This window comes from Sinohyriopsis cumingii, chromosome 3 (assembly GCF_028554795.1).
Source record: "Sinohyriopsis cumingii isolate HCF-2022 chromosome 3, ASM2855479v2, whole genome shotgun sequence".
Taxonomy (NCBI): domain Eukaryota; kingdom Metazoa; phylum Mollusca; class Bivalvia; order Unionida; family Unionidae; genus Sinohyriopsis; species Sinohyriopsis cumingii.
In genome coordinates, this window is record NC_142963.1 from 99490469 (window position 1) to 99508381 (window position 17913).

General features: G+C 34.7%; 1 long non-coding RNA gene across 1 annotated transcript; it reads right to left on the bottom strand.

The window, feature by feature from the left end:
• Nucleotides 1-9304: 9304 nt before the first annotated feature.
• On the bottom strand, nt 9305-16536 carry LOC149803382 (uncharacterized). Its single transcript, XR_016419956.1, has 4 exons — nt 16474-16536; nt 13385-13687; nt 12718-12810; nt 9305-9581 (listed from the first exon to the last, which is right to left on the bottom strand). It is a non-coding gene; the product is annotated as an uncharacterized LOC149803382 (long non-coding RNA).
• Nucleotides 16537-17913: the final 1377 nt, after the last annotated feature.

The following is a 17913-nucleotide window of genomic DNA, read 5'->3' on the forward strand; positions in this document are numbered from 1 at the left end:
CCGGAATTTAATTTCGATCTTTGCTGATCCTCTGGGCTTGGGCATACGTTCTGGGCTTGGAAGTGTCCGCTATTCCCAAGATGCTGTTGATCCTTAGATGTCCCTGACTTAGTTTCGGGCGTCGAGGATCTCACAAATTTACTTACATGACTTAGAAAGGAGCTTGAGGAAGTTTTGAATGAACCTCCAGACCTTACACCATCTGTTCATTGCCAGGATTACAAATGCAACATCTGCATGGCAGTCTGTAAGTGTAATGGAAATTGTTTTGGTTTTTTGCTCTTTGTTTCAAAGAAGAACAATTGCACTGTCTGTCAGTATCACGTTTTAATGGATCATTACGTAAGCATTGTCTCTGCGTGCTTTACATAACGGTTATTTCAGTCATGTAAATTGGCATACTGAGATCATGCATATCATACAGTTTTGTGCATTTTCCTAAAGAAAACGTACCTTTCAATGAACTTTGAAGCAAAAGACGCGGTGTGTCAACATGGCTCGAAGGTCTGAATAATTTCAACAGGTACTCTAAGTATACATAGATAGTTGTTTCTATTAAAGTAGGTTTAACGTGTGTATGCGTGTGTTTGTGCTTGTTTGTGTGTGTGTATGTGTGTGTGTTTGTGTTTGTGTGCAGTGGAAATATTGTAGAAATCATCTGATGACCTAAATAAAATATTTGTGGCAATTCATACCACTAAGACAATTCAAAATGTATTCATCATGATTAAGATTATTTTTTTTACTAAGAAATGGATGTTGGTAAAACTATCCAACTTTAAATTCGACTGATAATTCTCTCTTTACAAACATGATCAATTTACGAATCAATTCTGCAAGGAATCATTTGCTTACATGCCTGCATGTCCAGTTTGAAAAAGCAATTGTCTGTGTGACGTTAGGCTTATTGAAAAAAGTATATATATATATATATATATATATATATATATATATATATATATATATATATATATATATATATATATATATATATATATATATATATATATATATATATATATATATATATATAGATATATATATATATAATATACATATATATATATATAGTATATAGATATATATAGTATATATATAGTATATATATATATATATATATATATATATATATATATATATATATATATATATATATATATATATATATATATATTGCATTAAGTTATGTTGTCTCTGTATGCAAATTATCTTCCTAAATTTTGTTTAAGAATTGTTATTTGTAGTAACATACTATTTTCTAAGACCAATGATCACATACATTTTTCTGTATATAAATGTTTGACAGAGGATTGTAAAACCAATTTAAAAAATTTGGTTCATACTCCACAATCGTGTTTTGGCAAACATTGCCTAACAGAAAATTATATATATGCCAATGTTCCATCATCATTCGAATTTTCTCAATAGTAAGGAATTAGAATAATACATTTGTATACACCTAATCAAGAGCTTTATATTTCATGTTTCATCTGCAGTATGCATGACAATGGGTTATTTTCCAGATAACAATGGTCTCTCTCTTCTTATCGACGTCAACGGATATACTGTTCTGAACGAAAATATATCGTGTAAGTCAAACATTAAGCTTATGGTAAGGTATACAAAAAGGAAACAAAAAACTCGTGGATCTTGGACGTCTATGCTTTCAATAGGACTTGGAAAAAATATACCACACCTATCAACGTGTATATTAGGGTTACATCCCCTTCTTATGATCTTCCAAGTGGCAGGGCTGGGGTGGTCCATGATTAACTACAACAGACGTTGAACTTATATAATTCCATTCTATAGTATGTGTCTTTTTATGCAAATAGAAATACACAATCTAAATCTTCGAAGACGAACTGTATGTATTGAAAGGTGCAAATATCTCAACAAAGGTTTCCTTCTCTTTACAATAAGAATGGCTAGTTCTTTAAAATAAATGTACATAATTTGCACAGGGGTTCAGTTCTACAATATAATTTCTTATTTTCTACTTAGTGAGACTGTCAAACTACCTGTATATATTTATCTAAGAAGGTAATAGCATTCGTAGAAATACTTGTATAGCCAAAGAGGTTTTGTCTAATGTTTAAGTTCATGATTACAAACGTCTGATTGTAAACATCTGACATTTACATTTTTTCTTCTATCTTACCGGTTCCTTAGAAATATTAAGGCTCTTGTCTGCACTTCAATAATATCCTTTGCGCAGGTAAACATCGCACACTCAACGAAACCGCAAAATATTGCCATGGCGTCAAGCAACGTTAATGAATAGTACTGGAATTTCGGGAAGCATCATTCCAAAAGAGAATTGGTATGAGAAAGTGGAAAAGTAAGATTGAACATACAAATTCAAAAACGTATAACATTTGGGATGCTGCCGCGTGTGTCGAACCCCCGTCATGCGTGATGGGACATGCGTGACACACATAAAGACAAAGTTGGGTCTTTATATATAAGATTGTATAAGTATCAACGCTCTGTTAGATCGTATGCACAGCGACGCTATGTTTGTTCCTATGCACGACCAATGGGCATGGCGAATCAATGAGTTCAAATTTAGTCGGTCTCACTTTTTGATGTAAAAAGCACATTTCAAACAAACAACGCTACCAGTATAAAAGCATACTGTAACCTCTTTTCCAAAATTAATAAAGTATGTCAAAACAACAAGTGATCACATTTAATTCACCACGATTGTAACAACTTACTAGTAGACAGTTTACTAACATGATCACCCTTATAACTGATAGTATTCATAGTAGCATTAACTCCACTCTTCGAGACAAAAAATGGATGCGCAAAGACGTTCGATGTACACCGGGATAGTTCACAAAGTAATTCCCACTGGATCCCTGTAGGATGGAAGTCCAAGTACACTTCATAGCGCTTACGGTGCAACAGGGATTTCCTTGCAATTCAGACATGGGTGCGATCTTTTATCATTGTTTCGATCGTTATAATACAGACAAATATGTGAAGTCCTACCAAGTCATTCATTTGTAAATAGATAGCAATTTCGGGTACATAATATTTGTGGTTAACAATAATCCATATACATAATTATTATAAGAAAAGACCGGTGTTAGCATATTTACCACCAACTGCAGTAAATTTGGTGCCTAACGACAGAGTGTGTTTGCAATGTTCATTTTGTTCGTGGATTCAAGCAAACGGAAAAATTAAACATGATATATCAAAATGCATTTTCAAGATAAAATTAAGTCATACTTGAAAAAGCTTGTTTTAACGCCGGCATGTTCCAATTCGATATCTTACTCTTTACAACTCTCTGTCGGTGTTGTTTACACAAAGACATGAATAAAGGGAACAAACAAAATAGCACACACGCCAAGATCAATGCACATTGTACATAATGTTGGCTATTGCAATATATCATACCTTGGCTCAATGAGCTTGCATTGGAATCAATACACTTAATTAGTAGATCTGTCGTTTTAACATGATGTGTATTTCACACCCTTCGAATTTGTTTTATACTATCACTTTTTGGAAATTATTTTGAAAGAAGTTTAATGTTAACAACATATGTGCAAATTATTTAGCAGCCAAATGTTACATTAGCTGGAGAATAACTGAAATGTCAATGTTCTAGTAAATTATCGTGGCGTCATTTTCTATTTCAAAACGTTAGTTTTGCTGCTTCGCAAATTTCTGATGATGACCATTCCAATTAATATAAATAATCTCCTGGTTCCTAATACAATGCTGCGTTCACCAAACAGCTGGTGAAATATGTTTCAAACGAGGTGGGGCAGCACTAAGTAATATAACTTAACTTAAGAAATGACGGTCTTAGTGGTTGATGGTCCAAACACGTAAATTCGTCTATTTGAAAATAATTGAAAACAATAAAATGAATAATTTAGATTTATACGCTAATTATTTCATTATCTGCAGAGTATATTGAATCAATTCAAAGACCATATATTTGTGAAACGAGACGGAGACAATGTCACAGTATGAAAATACCAAGGTTAGGTGTCTTCGTTGTCGTGTAAATAATATGCATATCGTAACCTCCTATAAATCGGTATCATAGGTTATTTGCATGGGAAACGTAAATCTGATTAAACACTGTATCAGAGTAAAGAAATAAAGTGCCCCTGAAAGTAATATTAGACTGCTGGAACCATTACATAAAGTTTTCAAACGGTTAAATGCTCCAGAATTCCCAACGAAATTGTCCTCAACAAAATCTGAATACATTTCTAATGTATGACATGAATGAAAACAAAACGTTACGACACCACATATCCCGCCAGATGCACATAAGCATGTGAAATAGTATCTAGGTTTGCAAGATGCAAATTTTTTTGTTTTTATTGCTATAAGTCTAAGCAATTATCAACAAAGATGAAAATCACCGTATAATGTCTATATTATACCAGACATGTGTAAATAGAATTGTTTCATTCGTCGGATGCTTGAAATTGTGAATCCGAAATTAGTAGATAACTACATTGTCTTAAACTTAAGTTCTGGACATATACTACAAGATTAAGGTCACAAAACTCGAGATGATCCGCGTAAACCATTTGTCGATCAGTCAGTAATATTTATCTTGGACCTATTGAAACCATAATATATAGATGGCGCATTTCGTGCAGGCTATCCATTAAGTTTATTCATGGTTTGTTGAATATTTCATGTGATATTTTTCAGATACTGCTATCGTTCCGGCGTAACGTCAGAGATTGTCATTTGTCTTTTAATTTTCAAATAAATAATCATCTCTCAAGTCTCAAATGACAGATTTTAGAACATTATAACGTACATACCTTGGCAATGTTTAAAAAATGTTTAAGTATTTGTCCATGACAAGAGTATTTCATATGTTGATATAGATTTAATAGCATCTAATCATCATAAACGTATGTTATACCGATAACTAAACAAACTAAATGTATGAGAAAATCGTTGACATCTTTAATGGTCTAATCCTATTCTGAATTTTGCATTCTTGTATCAATCAATTTGTTTTGGCAGTCCCGGAAACCCAAACACATCAAAAGTCCTAGATTCCATTAATGTGTGCAGCCTCAAATATTAAGTTAACCAACCCACCCAAAACCATGGTCACATTTTAGACTGAAGTCGTCATAACCCTGATGATAATATTCACCGGTCCTACCTGGTATCCCAGGAACTCGCATCAGATCACCTCTGCATTATTTGCCATCTTGATCTACCAGTCTTCCTTCCACATTTTTTGCTGCTAAACGAACCCTCCATATGATAAATAGAACCAAACTATTGCATGACATCCAAGTAAACCTAACAACTTTCTTATCTCCTTCACCAGAACAACTCGATAACTGCCTGCGTTCATTGCTCGACAAACATACCCCAGCCAACCAGGTACAGAGTATCAATTCAAAAGTGTTCTACATGGTATAGCAGTGTTAGGGACCAGCTTCGCGCTGCTAAAAGAGACCGGCCGTAAAGCTGAGAGGATTTTGCTTTCCGCCAGGCTCACTATTCATAAGCAAATCTATGAAGCCACTAAGAAAAACGTAACATAGTCCATGCAGCGACATCACCCTACTACAATACTAAGATCATAGAAAGTTTCAGCTGCAAAGAGCTCTTCGAGATTAATAACAAGCTAATGTCAAGGACAAAATGTACATCACTTCCAACTACCTTCTATTCAGTCGACCTTCCGGACCTGTTTGCAAATTTCTTCCGTGACAAAGTATAAACCATTAGAGATAAGCTTGACAAAACAAGTACAGTTGGGATACACAATTGCAGCGGAACCATTATCATCATTTGAACTTATCTCTATGGATTTGGTACGTACAATCGTGATAAAGAGTGCACGCAAGTCACGTCAACTTAATCAAATTCCAACATCACTGCTGCTTGAGTGCTTAGATCAAGTATTGTCTTCACTAACTGATGTTATTAATACATCTCTCATCCGGGGAATTCCCACCATTTTTCAAAACTGCCATTGTAAAGCCTCTGCTGAAGAAACCAACACTAGACAATATTGATTTAAAGAACTGCCGCGCAGTTTCTAATCTCCCATTCATATAAACAATCTTAGAAAATGTTGTTCTATCTCATCTGAATTAAAACATTCTTTTAATCAATGTGAAATCGGCATATCGCACTTGCCACAATACTGAAACTACTCTTCTAAAAGTAGTGTATGCAAATGGAATACACTGCAGACCGGTTCATCTCTGTTGAGGTGTTCCACAGCCATCTGTTCTTGGATCTGTTATCTTAATTATATACAATCAACCACTCTCAAATGTCATGCATCATCATCCAGTGTTTCACCAACTGTACGCTGACGACACCCAAATATACAAATCCAGCCACCAAACTGAAGTAGATGCTACCATCCAAGGTGAAGAGAGATGCATTTCTGATGTGAAATCATGGATGGGATGTAACAAGTTGCAGATTAAAGATGATAAATCTAAAACCAATCTAACACAAAGACTTTCTCACTCACATCCTTTGCCTCGCACAATAAGTATCAGCAACACCAACACTAAATACACAGTCAGCACGAATCCTAGGTGTTAATCTGGACAATACCCTCAAATTGCACTAAGATATCATTAACATATGCAAGACTGCATATCATGAGTTGAGACTCATCAGCTAGCTCCATTCGCAAATATATTTATGTTGATGTCCCTAAAACACTTGTGTGTTCATTAGTACTCTAAAGACTAGACTATTGTAACTCAATTATGTCTGGTTCATCTCAATAGCTACTCAACAAATTTCAAAACGTTCAAAAGAAAGATGCTCAGATCCTACTTAGAGTTCCACGATAAGAGCACACCTCCCTTCTGCTCTGTACCCTACACTGGATATCCATTCGATACAGAACAAACACAAAATTTGTTCTCTGAGCAGAGTTTCATTGACAGACTTCAGTCCAACATACCTATCCGACCTCACCCATGTGTACACACCAGCAAGATATGTACGCTCCTCTCCTGACAATCGTATACTCATCATTCCCACTACGCAAACGAAGTAAGATGAACAAAGTTATATTGCATACCAGGGCCAAGCAACGTGAAATAAATTGCCCAATGAACTTAGACTCAAAGACACAGTGATCCAATTCAAGAGTGCTCTTAAAACTCACTTTTTTCGACTGCAAGAACAAACTTAAGGACCTATTAATGTTTACTACCTTAAATGTTTTCAGCATGTTTTTGTTTTCTGATTTCATGGTGCTTGTTTTTTTGTAATCTTATCATTAGGTCTTTTATTTTATAGGTGTTGTCTAATGTTGAAAAGCGCATAGTGCATCCAAAGATTAGGCGCTATACAAAGACCACATTATTGTTTTCATTATTATTATTATTATTATCATTATTATTATTATTATTATTATTATTATTATTATTTAATCAATAATAGTTCTCTTACAAACTGTACAACTGTCGCATCGTTCTTAAACAGTTTACAAGACAATATTTAGCAAGTATCTGTTGTAGTTAACCTGGACGTGGCTTTCACTTTTTTAATATTTATATTCCAGTTTATGAACCTATTTTTTATAATAGAAGCCAAGTTTTTAAACGAAGGTAAGAGCACGAGAAGAAAATATTAAAATATTTGCTCCAAAAGAAAGGTAAAGCGCAAAAAAATGACACAAATGAATGTGGTACATGTAGAATATGTAAAACAAAACAAGACCAAAAGTAAAACCAAACGGATTAGAAGAGAAAATCACAATTTTCAACACCAAAAGTAGAAAACAAACTTGGGAAATACATGTGAAATTTGTGTTGCAGCTGATTTATATCCTATGTAATATTCACATCGCAACGTTTTTGGTCTCGAGTTAGGTATTATTCAAAACGTTTTCATAAATTAGATCTATCAGAGTAGACTGATAGTAAATTTCAAAACAATCAAACTTGATCCACATAGCTCATCCCATTTCGTATAGGTTTTTTAGGCGATGTGTGTACCCTTTTTTATGTTGCTATAACAGCGATTTGAATGTCAGTGAATGTTTTGAAATAACAAACACCACTTATAGTTTCTCTCGTACAATCATTTTCGTAACATTTTAGGGCCAGTCGCCCAGGCCCGCTACTGATAAATGTTGACGTGTAGTGACCATGACTGCTGCAGGTCAGATTTTAAGGGCCAGTATCCAATCCCTTTTCATATTTTGACAACTAGTGCCACATCTTTGGCACAAATTGATATCCATCACTGCTGTAGGTTTTCTTTATCACTTCTTGGGACTCCTAGCCTTGGTTTAATCTTGACGCTTTGCTAAAGGGTGTGATCAGTAATTGTTAATGAGAGCTTGCTGGAAAGTAGCAATCGGTGAAATTTAATTTTACTTCAACATCTGACGTACCAAATAATACATGGTATAAAAGGAATATGTAGATCTTGAACATATGTGAATTTGTTTGCAGTGCATCTCGATAGGTATCAGTCACTTAGAGAAACCTCGTAGATATGTTTGACAGAACCGGTGTAAATTTGAGACTCTTGTACAAATACGAGTGATCTGTTTTAACATTCCAAATCTAACTTGAAATGCTCAAAAGGTGAGATAGAAACAGTTACTGGTTCAAGAAATGTCTGGAATGATCGAGACAACTCGATAGACATCGTCCCTGGACAAAGAATCAGTTTGCTGCCAATTTCAGGTAAGGTTATCACACAGTGAAACCTACTTATGCCGTGTAGAGCGACCTTAAAGATAGTTAAGCCATACACGATTGCACGATCGTAACAATTGTAAATCAAACTATGATATCCCGGAGAGTGTAAACACTTAATCACAACTACCGACGTTTGTACGTGTATGTCGATGTAATTCAAATAATACAGGTAATTATTTCATAGAAGTATATATTGTAATTAGGACTTAAATAACAACCCAGGTAATCTAGCGAGATTAACCTATTGACATTTTTATTTTGTGAATTACCAGTGCTGGCTTAATTGACAAAACTATCTTGTATATGTTAAAGCACGATCTGAATATAATTTACTCTCCTCCGAAAACAATAAAAGACTGTTAGCGAAAATTAAAGACACTCATGATCTCAAATGAAGAGGGATATATTTCATAATATTATAGTCATTAGTAACAATGCGAGGTAGACATAAACATTGTAGGAAACTGTTATGATTGTATTTGCCTCTAGAACGAACGATTACATAACATACGTCATGTCCCATAGGTAGAAGAAGTAGAAAACAAAATAACTGAAAAGTTGCATATAACAAGGGAATACAAATATAAATAGTAAGTCTTTATTTAGGACTAATTCACTCGTTCAGAGGCGACAAGTTATATAGTGTGATATCTTTACTGCAATATTACATGGTAATTATCATTATATAAAGAAGAGAATCAATTTTCCGCTCTTGATCCAAATATACAAAGGTCTGGAAATACATGAGAGTAACCGAGCAAGGAAAACCCCAGATTCAAACAGGCCCTTTCTTCGCTGACTTCCAGATGACTGACCTCAATACAGACCTTCACTTTACGGATTGCAGCTCAGTTGGTTCGCAGTAACGAAAACCTGTTGCTAGAGACGAAAATAATAAAACAGTGCAAATGAGAGGCGTTATTGTATATTGAATGATCTGGTCACATGTTATATATTACCCACTTGTTTTCTTCAAATCCTGGCAGCATTTAAAACGGCCTTGGTCACGATAGAAGCAGACACAGTATCATTAAGCTCATAAAACAGAAATTCTTACCTGGTATATTAGAATAGTATTTATCTTCTTCTGATCTGTTTTACTTTCAGGATGTTCGATCCTTTTTACAGTAAGTATATTCTCTCATTATGAACCAGATATGTTTGCTCCATTATGGAGATCTAGCTTTCAGAAAGAAAGAAAATGCTATCCAGGTTTACAGCCTTCAAACGAATAGGTTTTTCAAAGCAAAATGAAACAAATGTTTATTTTGTGCATGGAAGAAATCAAACTGAATGCATTAAAATTCGTTTCTCCAATTTAAATGGTTCTAAGCACGAACTGCGTAGATTCAAGCGCCCACATGCTAAATAAACAATTTATTAGATGAAAACAATTCTTATCTCCATCACCTTCACTGACCATCCATTAAATCGTGTTTGTTAAGTGAGCCAGGTAAACGACGTGTCCAAATTAGAGCAGGAAGATACATTGTAGCAGTAACTCCATTTCAGGGGTACAGCGCTGCTTTTATTGTTTGCTTTACTGAAAACAAAGATTGTATAGTATTCGCCAACTGTCACCGTAAGCACAGTGACGTGTTCTTGGACTCCTACCCTACAGGGTTAAAATAGGAATTACTTTCTGAACTGTGCCGGTATCCATCCTAAGTGTTCGCTCAGCGAAATTGTCTCGCAGAAACGATGGTCACCATGCTATTAAATGATCTAACTGAAGGTATGTACTATCTTGGTTGATCAAACGCTATCTAAGCTTCAATTTACATACTGCGCACATTATCGGCATTTCTTGTTGAAAAGAGAAGGAAACTTTCTTTGAGATACTTGCACATTTCAAAACACACCGATCATCTTCAAAGATTTCGAGTATGCGTTTGTATAGGTAGTCCTGCACATGTAAGATATATTACTATGCGCCTTAGTACGCAACTATTGAATGTAATCAAAGAGGCCCAACGAACTCTGTTTTGATTATGCATGGAAACTCCACCCTAATATAAAGATGTAACAAAATAGACACGTTGGTGGATGTGGTATGTTTACCAAGTTCTATCTAAAGTTTTTTCGTATATATACTTTCCATATGCGTTAGTTGTGATTAAGCATGTTAACCCCTAGTCTGAAAATCGAAATAGATGGATCGAACCCAAATCGATAGGTTTCTTACGTTTGAGTGTATTTTCTCAACGTTTTATTAAAATATCAACTTCAGACTTTTGTGTATTTTCCTATATGCGAGAGAGAGAGAGAAAGAGAGAGATTTATTCGATCTCACTATCGTACTCAATATGAAACTAGAGAACAATAACGCTATATGTAGATATACCTCCCATCGTCTCTTACATAAATGATTTCATGAAGATATGTGCATAAGAGTGCATTGTCTCTCTTTTGTTCTTGGTACACTGTTAAAATACTTTCGGACATTATTGGTTCCGTACCACTAGATTGTGTTTTTTCAGCTTGTTCCTTACCACTGGATTGTATGTAGCCAGCTGGTTCCGTATCACTGGATTTTATGTTAACCTTCTGTTTCAAGTTGGCTGCACGAGCCTGTTTGGTTTACCAGTTCGTTCCGTACCACTGGACTTTGTATTTCCTATATTATTCCGTGCTCTACTAGACTTTTTGTTTACCAGCTGGTACCGTACCGCTGGATTTTATGATTAACAGTAGTTTCCGTATCAATGGCCTGTGTGTTTAAAAGTTGATTCCGTGCCACTAGATGTCATGATTACCTGTTGATTCCGTATCACTGGATTGTGTGTTTACCAGATGGTTCCCACACCACTGGATTTTATGATTACCAGTTGATTCAGTATCACCGGCCTGTGTGTTTATCAGTTGGTTCGTACCACTGCATTTTATGATTACCAGTTCATTCCGTATCAGTGGCCTGTGTGTTTATCAGTTGGTTCCGTACGTTTTACGTTTGCTAAGAGTTTCATGCTTGGCGTACTTGGATATCGCACCTCACAATTTTACACTTGATTGGTCATTTATGCCTTCTGCGTCCACTGCTTCTCTCCATGTCAGTGGGATATATGTTGCTGAGCCAGTTTAGGCCCAATGATCTTTAATTGTTCTGTTGGTACTGGTTTTATATTGCATTCCGCACCTCCAATCAATGGTCCATAATTTTCATAATGGTCACATTTTGTTCATATTTTCATTTTCTTTCTTTCTATTACGGAGGTCGTGCCTCATCTCAATACAACGAACAGAGATGTTTCTTATATTACAATAAGCGTTTTGTATTTGCAACAAATTGCTATGTAGTAAAACACTGCAATGCATGTACTTACTTGCCTTTTGTGGCATTCGTTACAAAATGTCCCCTACAAAGAATGCTGCGTGGCGTCGCAAATGACAGAAAAGTAAGTGAAGCCATCAATAGCCAAAATGAAGGCGGAGGTGAAGTGGCCCAGAATGAAGGCACCATTGTCAACATCAAACGCCGCCAGGCGCCAAACTGGAAAATCTAGCGAAGGGGCTTATGATGGACCCCATCTTCTTAGTATTATAACCCAAGAGGTTTGTTGCTGTCATACATGCCGCAAGCTCTCTTTTTGTATTTATGTTTGTGGCGGTTGCAGCTTCATAACAATACCTGTTTTATAAGCTATGTCTCATTGTTCAATTTCTTAACAAGTTTACTCATTACACTTTGTCCAAATAGTTATGTCATGCGGCAAATACATAGCAACTATTTGGTTCACTAGTATCGTTTATGTTCACTACAACGTCACGAAAGTGGCCAGCATCAAGTACAACGTATGTCTTTGTTTCAATTGTGTACTCACATACTTTGACTTCGTAATATTGGCAAGACTGACCATAGAAATTCTTTCTTTTCACTTTCTATCTTCCTTTTGACTCTATCTCTATATATACGGAATATATATATATATATATATATATATATATATATATATATATATATATATATATATATATATATATATATAACTTACAACAAGCGAAATGTTTGACTTACTCGATATTCTCTCATTCACAATCGAAATTCCGTCGAAGTGGGCAATAAAGAAGATTCCAATATCAACTGGATCATAGGCCGCTGTTATGTTTACTGCAGAGAAAACATTAAATATATAGATTTGGCTCAACTCTTTACAAATGTATTATTCTAATAAATTTCTATGGTGAGAACTCTAATGCTGATGGAACATGGGCTCAGATATAGTTTTCGTAGGACAATGTTTGCCGAAGCACGAGTGGTGAGTTTGAACCAATGATTGTTGCAACTGTTTTTACAATCCTCTGCCAAACATTTGTATACAGTAATAGTTGTGTGATCATTATTCTTATATAATGTCACTAAATGTAATAGTTAATAAAACGAAATTGTGCAAAACAAATGTTTATGGAGGGAGAACTGAATTTATGCAGTGTCTGTTTGAACATACCTAACGTCAATCAAAGTTAATAACTAGATATGTGGTTATGTAAACAAATCTGTTTGCAGAGTTGATTTACAAACTTTGCAAGTGTGAAAAGAGGACATTATTAATGAAATCATACAATTTGAGTGTTGTCCTAACGTCTATTTCTTAGTAAATAGTCCAATAAAAAAGTTACCGACAGTCAATATCATTTTTCCTGTGGAAAAAAAGACAAAAGGAAACTAAAGTCAATACACTTACATTCTAGCACGTAGATGTTGCAGGTGTAGTCATGGCATTTTACAAGTCCTTTAAGGTCCTCCACGAGAGATACTACTTTTACAAGAGGATAGGATGGAATTATAGCATCTTTTGTCAGAGCTATTACTGCGTTCGCAATTCCTAAAGGTGGAAACATCACTTCCAGCCACGAGGATCCGCTCGTATGCAGATCACGGATTTTACTAGGTCTAATTGCGTCTCTGTTCTCTTTACTTTTAAGATCGCTGGTATCGCCGCTCAGTTTTAAAATGTTTGTTGACACTGCCTGGGCTTTGTTTCCCTCTGAAAAATAAATCAATATGCATTAGTAATGAGAATTTTGAACAGATGTGTACGTTATTCATAGAAACATTGTAAAATTATACCTGAGGACACATTACTTTGAAGTCCGTTTCCTTCGACTAATAATAAATATAAATGTTAACGAGTAATATTTTCACATGATATAGGTTGCTTACTATCGATACAGTTTCATATGTGCTTTTCTGTGTAAAAGTGGTTCAAGAAAAAAATACGTATAATGAACCATCTTTCTTTACACATTGCCCTACGTGTTGTGGCCCTAACCCAGTAAAATTTTGATGCATTTTCCAAATTTGACTGCCTATACAAGTCTTCTAATTAAATAGCCTCAAATTTCACGGTTACTAAATGTTGCATTTGTCGGAATACATATCCTTCCTAGATGTCCCAAAGAATGGATCCAAAAATTACGTTTCTTCTGATGCCTATGTCGTTTGGCATGAATGCTTTTGTCAGAAACATGTTTGCGATTTAAAAAATGAAGATATCAGAAACGATGCATGCTGACATGATTTTCAATATTTGGTGAACGTAAAAAACAGAGTTAGGTCGATAGTTAGATGAAGTATTCTTTTTTCTTTCTCTAATGAATTGCGAAAACTTTACTAATTTCAATGGCACTGAAAATTAACAAGAAGTGATACCACATTTAATTACTCCATTGAATATCCCAATTGCATAAATAGAGCACAGAAAGAATGAATAGATAATTGAACAATTGGGACTGTTCATGAGTGCTGAAGACTCCATATAGAGTGATAAAACGATCTATCTCTCAGATAAAAAATATGCTATTGTAAAAAATTGCCTAGACAGATGTGTCTATACTTGTAACAAAATTATAATTTGTATTGAAAATGAAAATGAGTCGCGTATTATAGATACGTTATGTAGTTATGAGCTATATCATGACGTGCTGATGTGTCAGTTGCTTTCTTATTTCTCATCTCATAGAAAGCCGTTTCATGTAATGCGTTATTTTATAACCAAATGTTTTCCCCTAAGCGTTGATAGTATTTGAGATCTTTTAATAATGCCCATGAATAGTCATAATGTTTGAATAGTTATATATAACATTGACATGCCTATCTATCTTTCATAAGGTGGGGATTATATCGTCCTGTCTGTCTGTCTCTCCTTCATCATTACAATGTGTCTCTTACACCATTAAAGATACCACAGACACGAGCTGTAACTTGACATAATGGCATGGTATATCCAGTGCGGACTATTGATCATGCCCATTAGCTTGTATGCATGCCCCAGGACAATCGCTGTGAAGCATTTGCGAGCAATGACGTTTAAGCATATATGTTGGTTGAAGGACATAATGAATTGTACACACTTCCTATCTGACCATAATGGAGACTTGCTCCTGGGTCATCACTTGGAAACGGTTTAACCCACCAGACTATAACTATATAGGTTTGAAGGGCACGATGAGAAAGAACTACATGTATATTCAGCAAATAATATGGGTTGTGCCGCTGTTGTTGGGAACTTGCCTATCCTTGAAATATGGAAACCGTTAAGGTTCCCAGGACATAAGTACGAATGAAAGTAAATATTTATAGTTTTTTGAAAGCATTTGCCCGGTTAAATCATACCCCTAGCAATATAGATCGGAAACCTGGTAATATACTGATGCATTATTGACGTAAGTATATGTGTGTTGTGTCTCACTTTAGATTACACTCACTCCGGTGCAAACTGTACAAGTGATACAGCCTACCTGCTCCTTGAAAAAAAAAACGTAGAATCAGTGTGCATAAATGTGAGTGTAATTTTGTACAAATCTTCCAGTGATATTCAGCTTTTAAGGTATACTGATATTAAAATGCCGGTTTTTGATGTTTTACAAATTATATAATAATTTGACAGTGTTGTATACTAATAAAGAAAGATTGTTGCATACCATGCACTGTCATTGCTTAAGGTAAGTGCATTACCACATTGTATTAAATGATGACTATTGCATTTTAACAGCTATCTTAAACTGGGAAAAAGTATCTGAACGATGTATACGCCATAGGTTGTTAGCATTTGGTTAACCAGTGGAGAACGCTGAGCCAGCTGGAGATATGTTCGAGGGTAGTCTGCCCATGTATATATCATTTACAGACCATGTGTCACATCCAATATATAGTCCTTCTTGCCGCTAACTTAATTTCACACTTTGTAATTTTGTACATTTTTTGTCGGATAACCTCGAAACTAATGAAGATACCTTTCTGGAACTTGGGCTAGGTGGCATTACATATGCTCTACATATAAATAATTTTGGTGCCAACGTCAAAATCATGTTTGTAGACTTTGAAAGCGTTATTCTATAAACTTGTACCATCATCCAATGTGACATCTCAGGTTATCATCTATTTTATCACGTGGCCATATTACGCATCATATTTAGACATGGAAAATAATAAATAATTGTTCTCTTCTTGAACTCACCGCAGCGTGAAATGCATGTTTGTTTTCAATCAACGCATATCGATACAATACTTGACTGATATGATGCAAATAAGATTTAATTCAAACTTGGAAATATAAACACGAGAACGATTATAATACCAAGATACCTTTACCTACTGATGATACCTATTGAAAAGGACCGTGAATGCAAAAAATGTTGAATTGCTTTTCTTCAAGAAAATCAAAATTCGAAACGGAATGACAAACTGCACATATAAAACAAAATATAAAAACAATAATACAAAATGGAAGGAACGGAGAGTTTCGAAATTAGCAAAACCGTCTTCACTTACCTAATTTGAAAAGATGGTGCTTCGAACCTTTACATCTGATTCTGGCAATCAGACGTATACTGATTTTCCAGGTACAAAAATCGTATTTAAATAGGTCGCGATGTATAGAAAATCTAGTTTAATGTTTTCTTATATAATATTCCAATTAAAATTATTGTACATTGATCCAGCTCGTAATTTGCTCAAACAGGTTTTTAATCCTGCTGTTATTTAGGTTAAGCTTTCAATTACATAATGAGAAATAGTCTTCAGCGTTTTAAGTTGAAACAGCTGTACCAACAATTATTTCGGATAGGATACGAATATGTACATTCTGAGATGCCACAACAAATATGAAAGGAAGTTAAGTAATGTTTACGCTATTTAATCCTGTCTAGTCCGTTATAACTTTGTAAGTTGAATTGATTTGAAAGTGTTGACAGGTGTTTAAAAAAACTATTATCCTTCTTAATGTTCTGTGTAAATTAGTTTTCTACACCAATTGTACCCCTCCCATTGACTACCTAATCTGCCAAAATAACCATTCATTTGTTTTCCAATATAAATTGATTGTAAATTCTATATTTTAACATACATGTCTGAAACAAGAACTTTTCATGCAATACGTTGCTGCTATTTTACCAAATCATTTTGAAACCATCAAAACTAACTATTGCATTTTCATTCCAAAAGTAATCGTTTTTTTCATACATTCTACTTGAATAAACTGAATCCAAAATTAAAGTTTCTGTTTGAACAAACACCAAATATCTGAGAGATATATTAAAACAATTATTAACCTCAAAGAGAAAAAGAACGTGAGGCAAAACTGAATATAATTATCTAATTACAATATATTTTCATTGCATAACATGTATCAATTCGCACTAACATATGCCTGCAGATGGCATCATACTTACCTCTATGTCATCTAAGGAAATGTTTGTTCACATGAAACTTTAAATATATATTATACCATTGCCCGAATTCATCGATATCAGTATCTAGATTGGTTATATCTCCTGATCTTTAAAATAGTTTTGTATGATTTATGTTGGTTTGAGATATTCGCTTCATATTTAACGTGTTTCGATTTGACTTAAAAGTATATGTAAACTTGTTAGGTGAGACAGAGATGCCCCGTCGTCAATTTCCCTCTACCCACAACTAACTACATTCAGAGGAGCATTGCAGTAAAGTGTTTATGTGATGACCTCGATAAATCTTTCGTTTCAAAACTTTGCATCATTCTGGTTTGAATGATAAACACATCTTATATATTCTATTTCTCGATTATATGTAAGAGAGATAATGAGGTTTTTGTGCTTGGAGCAAGACGATGGTTGGTGTATCGCGAGGATCCAATTCATTAATTTAATTTACAAATACAAACCTAACCAAGATATGTAGACATAGAGGCATTTGAAGGAGGGCAAGTACATCATATACAACCATCTAAAT